The sequence below is a fragment of the Meleagris gallopavo genome, chromosome 5 (assembly GCF_905368555.1).
Source record: "Meleagris gallopavo chromosome 5, MGAL_WU_HG_1.1, whole genome shotgun sequence".
NCBI classification, from domain to species: Eukaryota; Metazoa; Chordata; class Aves; order Galliformes; family Phasianidae; genus Meleagris; species Meleagris gallopavo.
The window spans coordinates 2,207,291-2,213,290 of record NC_139408.1 but is presented as its reverse complement, the minus strand read 5'-3'; the positions used below and the strand labels follow the sequence as shown (position 1 = coordinate 2,213,290).

General features: G+C 35.0%; 1 long non-coding RNA gene across 1 annotated transcript in view; it reads left to right on the top strand.

Annotated features, from left to right (window-relative positions):
• Positions 1 to 3,283: 3,283 nt before the first annotated feature.
• Positions 3,284 to 6,000, top strand: part of LOC146544206 (uncharacterized) — a 107,709-nt gene continuing 104,992 nt past the window's right edge. Inside the window, exon 1 of the long non-coding RNA XR_014883332.1 lies at positions 3,284 to 3,986. This is a non-coding gene — a long non-coding RNA (uncharacterized LOC146544206). The remainder of the gene's footprint in view (positions 3,987 to 6,000) is intronic.

Genomic DNA, 6,000 nt, shown 5'->3' with positions numbered 1-6,000 from the left:
AACTGAAATTGTTCTGTTGGTTGTAAGCAAGCATTCTTGTCAGGTAGACTAGAATGCCCTACCTTTTAGATGCGAATGTACCAGGACCAGTTTCTGAGGTATTGTTCACAATTGTGTCCTGAGACAAATAAGAGACAAAGAGGTGACAATTGTCTCTTATTTATCCTGTTCAATTCAGAAACAAAAAACAACCCCCCCAAAACCCCAAACCATCAAAAAGTACAAGAGTGTGAAGGCTGAATGTCTTTAATGCAATACTGGAGCATACATTACATCAAAGAAAAAAAAAAGTCTTATAGGGCATAAAACCTTGTTTGTGATGAAACAGTTGAACTCATTTTGATATCCATATTATTCACAACTAAACTCTTTACAGGCAAAGTAGATAAGGTTTAAAGAAAGTGTAGAGAACTGTGGGTGACGAGTCAATCTGCAGTAGCTGAATATCACCACCCTCTGCAGATGACTGTGGCTCAAGGTATAAAGTAGATTTGCAGCAACCTTTTTATGAAGGCAGTAGAAGTATGATGATAGTTGACCAATTCTCAATCGTGAGGAGGAAAGAGCAACATCTGAATGGAACCATCCATATCTAATGAAGAGAAATGAACGCTTTCAGTACATCTCAGTTTTTTATGGTGGAAAAAATTGCAAGCTGCAATTGAATTCATGAGTTTTGAGTGTCCAAATTTGTAAAAGAAAACAAAAGTACAACACCTGAAAAGCGCTCATTTTTCATATTGCATCCTCTCCACTGTATCTCTTGGACAAAATGAATGACATACACAAATGAGTAAAAACTCAGTTAAAAAAATAAGCCTTTGTTTAAAATGATTATATTATTTACTATACATAAAAAGTAAAACTCTCAAACACACATATATATTTTGCAAGCAGCTTCTTTATTGAATGAAGGCCATTTTTATTCAGTAATAAAAAAAACTCGATGTCTACCAGTCATTTCCCTGTAGCTAACATGCTAACTAGTATTTTTTTCTTCTTCTGAGAGAGGACATTTATGAATGCTGTATTGGCTTTTTGAGATTCTTTTCCTGTATGGCTGAAGCCCTTCTATTTTAGTGTTCTGAATTGCACATGAATCCCTCTAGCTGTTAGATCCTTAGCTCCTCAATCTTTCAATAGAGATTGATATTGCTACGGGTAATCCAAAGCACACTCAACTGCTTGTTACTTTCAGGCTTTGAGTAGAAGCACCAAGGAGTTGGCTAGGCAGAGCTCCTCTCCCAGCTGGTTGAGACACAACTGTTTGGTGTTAGGACAAGCCCCTAGGGAAGATGAGAGGTAGGAGCCCTGATAGGAGAGGAAGGTGACCAGGCCATAGGCTGCTGCAGCAACACCAGCCCTGAGTGGGAAGGGAGATGGTGTTCAAGATCATACTTAAAACAGAAGTTCTGTAGAGCCCCTGAGCTAGGAGGAGTGTGGCTCTGGGCAAAACAGTGAACTTAATGTTTTGTTACAGAAAGAGAGATGTAGTTAATCTGAGACAGTTGAAAATGAGGTAGTATTTATTTTAAGGGCTCTGAATATAAATAAACTGCTTCCAGAATTCAAAAGAGCTGAAGGTCCATCTGAAGCCAGGAAAGAGTGCCCCAGCTCAGTGCTTATCTGCTGGGAAACCGAGTATTAGAACAATCCATCTTCTCCTACTTCATTCACTTCTGATACCCACAGCAATCAATGAGGAACAGAAAGGCCTTGTGCATGCCAGGTGCACTATTCAGTAATCATCCTCCCACGAAGAGGTTCAACCCTTCCTTTGTTGCCAAGGTTCAGGGAATAGAGTGTACGACCAAGTACAATAGCTTTCTTCGTAAATTCTGTAACTCTTTCATTCTGCAGTGGCGTGGTGTAACATTTCTGCAAGCTGGGAGAGCAAGTAGCTTTTTCCAAACCCACAAGAGCTATTCCGAATCGATTCCTAAGCGTTAGAGTGATTCAACCTTCACCTTCTCTGCCAGCATATGAAACATCGGCAGCCACGTATGCTTTGAGTTCTTGCCAAGCGCACTTATGATTCAAGAGAAAATAACGAGGAAAAATGGCTTCATAACTATTGAATATTAAAAAAAAAAAAACAAACACAAAACCTTGAAAATTTTGTATGAGGTGGATTAAGTTATCTGCAGTGCACAGAAAAGTTCTGAGCTAGGGAAGTTACTAGAAACGGTAGCTCTTGAAACCTGTCATGTGTTCCAAACCCAGATTGTTAGATAAGCTGTATTTTTTTTAAGAAGTACAACAGTTTAACAATGAAAACAGCTAATATTCTGAATCCTTCCTTTGTCTTTAACATAAAGATAAGCACAGACAATCAGGAGTGTTTCTAGCACTTACTATGTGCCATTCTTTCAAAACTCTACCATCTCTAAAGAATGTATGGCAAATCTCTGAGGTGTGAAAGGATAAAGTAAAATTAGAAAATAGAAACTTTGAGGAACATGGAAAATGTTGCATAGCCCCATTAATATATCAGTTCATTTTAAGTTTCCACAAATAGCAAGCAACATGAAATCAATTGTTATTATTTCTGCCCTTTGCAGAATTCTACAAAAATAATTTTAACAACATGCAGCAGGAAAGCCTTGCCATGCACTCCTTGCTGATGTAGAACACTGATGTACAGTTGACTTATCTTTGTCTCTGGTGAATTTTGATTGAAGCCGTGAAATAAAGGATCAGCTAGCATTTCTTCCCTTCACCAAATGTCTGCTTTGCATGCCTGGCATTAATATTTTGAGAGAGTGTATGAATACAAGGAAAAAAAAATAATAAAAAAAGTAAGTTTCATTAAATTAGTTTCAAAGAGCTACTCTAAAAACAGACTGTTTTAGTGATCCAAGTTGCAGATAAATCTTAAAAACTAAGGATGACATCAGTCTACTCCTCAATTTCATTATTAGCTTTTATGATAGCATGTTAATGTGAACCTTTTAGTTCAAGCATCAGAAAACCAGCAATGAGTGTAATCCAGACCTAGTCTATGTCCCTCTCTTTTCAGATTGTTGAGGGAAGTCTGACTCGTGAGGTAACTTTTCACCATGCAGATATGGCTACAGACATTGTTCATTCAAAGAAAGGAAAAAAAAACAAAACCATAACTATACAACTGAAAGCTGTCTAGGACAAAATTATTTTCCTGAAAAAATGGCATGCTGTGATAATTGTAACCTCTTGAGAACTGGGTTCTCTAAAAAGAGCTGTTGACAGATTTTGTGATCGGGTACTTCAGTTTGGTTTTTCATTTTCTTCTATTCCTAGACATGAAAAGTATCTGTTTCAAGAACTTAATTCACAAATTGATCTGCTTTGAAATGTTGAAGTCCAGCAAAATATGCTAAAAGAACAAAAGAACTTTTATTTGTAAAATCAGTTAAAGAATGTTAATAGTAGACTTGCTTGAAACTTTATTAAACGCAAATCAGAAGCTATAAATTCCTCTCTCCAACCCCTCCCCCATTTTTTCTTTTTTTGGTTAGACATGCTTTCTTAGAAAAGGCACTTTCTGCATTATTTTGGCATTTTTGGGTGTGTACATTTAGAAAAAAATATAACATTTCATTTAGAAAGCTTATTAGTAATTTAGCAATAATTCTAGGTACATTGAAAAGTACTTTGAAAATAAGTTTTTCTTGACAGCAACAATAGAATTTGGTTCTTCTGCAGTATTTTTTCATGAGTTGATACTTATTAAGAGTTAAAAAGCATAGAAATTAATTAACTTAATTAATTTTGCAGCTGAACTTTTTTTTTTTTTTTTTTTTTTTTTTTTTTTTTTTTTTTTTTTTTTTTTTTTTTCCAGGAGACTACAAATCCTCTGGCTGACCTACAGCTCACACATGTTGGTAATTAAATCATCATTGATTTGATGCACCTGGCTGATCTCTTGAGTGGTACACAGAAAGCGGAAAGTTACTCTGTCTGCATGGTATTTTACCCCAAAAGAGAAATAGCAAAAATGAGAATGAGTAAGTAAAGTATTGTGAATTCTTTTCTGTTTGTTTTGTTTTGTTTTGCTTTGCTTGCTTGCTTGTTTGTTGTTTTTTTACATGGTGAAGGGGCTTTTTTTGTTCTTGTATTTTAAAAGCATGCTGTACAGAGTGCAGCATAGTTTTTCTCTAATCTGTGTAGAGTTGCTGGAAAAGTAATCTTCAAGGAAAACTGCAATTTAGTTATGAAGTGGTCCAAACTGAAAAAAAAAAAAAAAAAAATTCTTAAAAATATTTTTAAGCTGAATATCCAGTATAAAAATAATGACAGTTTCTTATCCTCTGACAAAATGTGTGTTGTACAAGAAAAGCTTTGTTACTTGAGCTTCCACTTTGCTAAGTGTTAAGCAAGTTTCTGAGTTGATGGCTTCTTGTGTTGGTTAAACTAAGGAAGAATTTTGATGTGTGCTCCTGAATTTTGGCTTTCAGCAGCAAACAACTTACAAACAATATGAAAATTGAATGGTTAGGGAAGCTGTCCCCTCCAAACCCCCAGCCTTAGGACTTATGTTTAACACTTTGGATTTACTTACTTGTGCTCTGTGTCTGTGTAATGAGATGTGTTAATGCTCCCCATGATTCTGTACAATAAAAATGGTCCTTAAATATTAAGTATGTTATGTTGTTGGAGGGCAACGTGCCAGTTAATCCTAAACTCACATAGAGCAAGAAAGTAACATTATAGGCTTTATCACCTAACATTGAAGGGATGGTATGTCTAGAAGAGAATTCAATGTTACTGGTTCCAAAGAATATAAGAGATTAAGCATGACTCTGTAGCCACTGATTGAAATTCATGTATGACTCAACAGACTTGATCTGTGTGTGTGTGTGTAAAACATATTTGTGAAACCTCCCTTTTTTTTGAAGTTTTCTCTTGGTATTTTAGTTTTTAAACTTTGTTTTTTGTGACTCTTCAGATAGTTGATGTTCCATTTTTCTTAAAGCTTAAAAGTCAAGACTAGTCACTGGATATTGCTTGATACCTTTCATTTTCTAGAAAGATGCATCTCTTTTTGATTTTAGAAGTTTGATTTCTTGATATATCCTGAAGTGACATGAATAAAACAGAAAAAAAAGAATATAAGTGAATGCTTCTGAAATTGTCACTTTCTTGCAAATAGAAGATGAAACCAGTTTAGAAAAATCACTTTAAATTCAGTTTTTACTTTATAAGGAATGTTGAAATGTAGATGTACGTTGAAGAAATTGTAATTAGCTCTGTAGCATTAAATTTCAAGTATACAAAACACCTAAAGTACAGTAATTATTACGGGAAATACTGTATACAAGTAGCTGCTTGCCAGCTCCATGATGAGAACAGTTATGCCTTAAGTTGCAAGAGCTAATTATAATAGAAAATACAGCTGCTCTTTAAGGTCACAACGAAACTGGAAATACTCAATCAGTAAGCTCCCATTTCAGAAGAAATTTACTATATTTCCTATTCAGTTTCATTTTCATTGACTGAAACTTGAATCTGGAGCTTCAGGTCTGATATTTCGTTAAGTATACTCTGACAGAAAATTAGATATTTAATTAGGTGCGAAAACATAGTAATAATTTAAAATATTGATTGTCCAAAGCACCTACCTAGCAATCAGTACTGGGATAAGCTAGAAACACTGTGTAAATGAACAGTTTATGCTGTAACTAGGAGAGTTGTGTTCCTTATTCAAAATATCTGAAAAATAGGAATTTAACCATTGCTTGCTTCTATTTTTATGTATGAAACTTACTGAAATTCTTATTTGGCCACAGATGGTACCCAGCCAGCAGGTAGCTGCCTTATTCAAACATTCTTCAAGATTTAGAAGGGGCTTAGCTACTACTATTACTCTTGAGAAAAATGTGAATTATATAAGTGACAAAAAAATAACAGCTAATGAAGAAAGGGCTCTCATATGGGCTCAGCACAGGTTTCTTACCTTCCTCTAGCACTTGGAACTAGTCATCTAAGATCGACTATAAACTAGATCTATGATCTGATTAT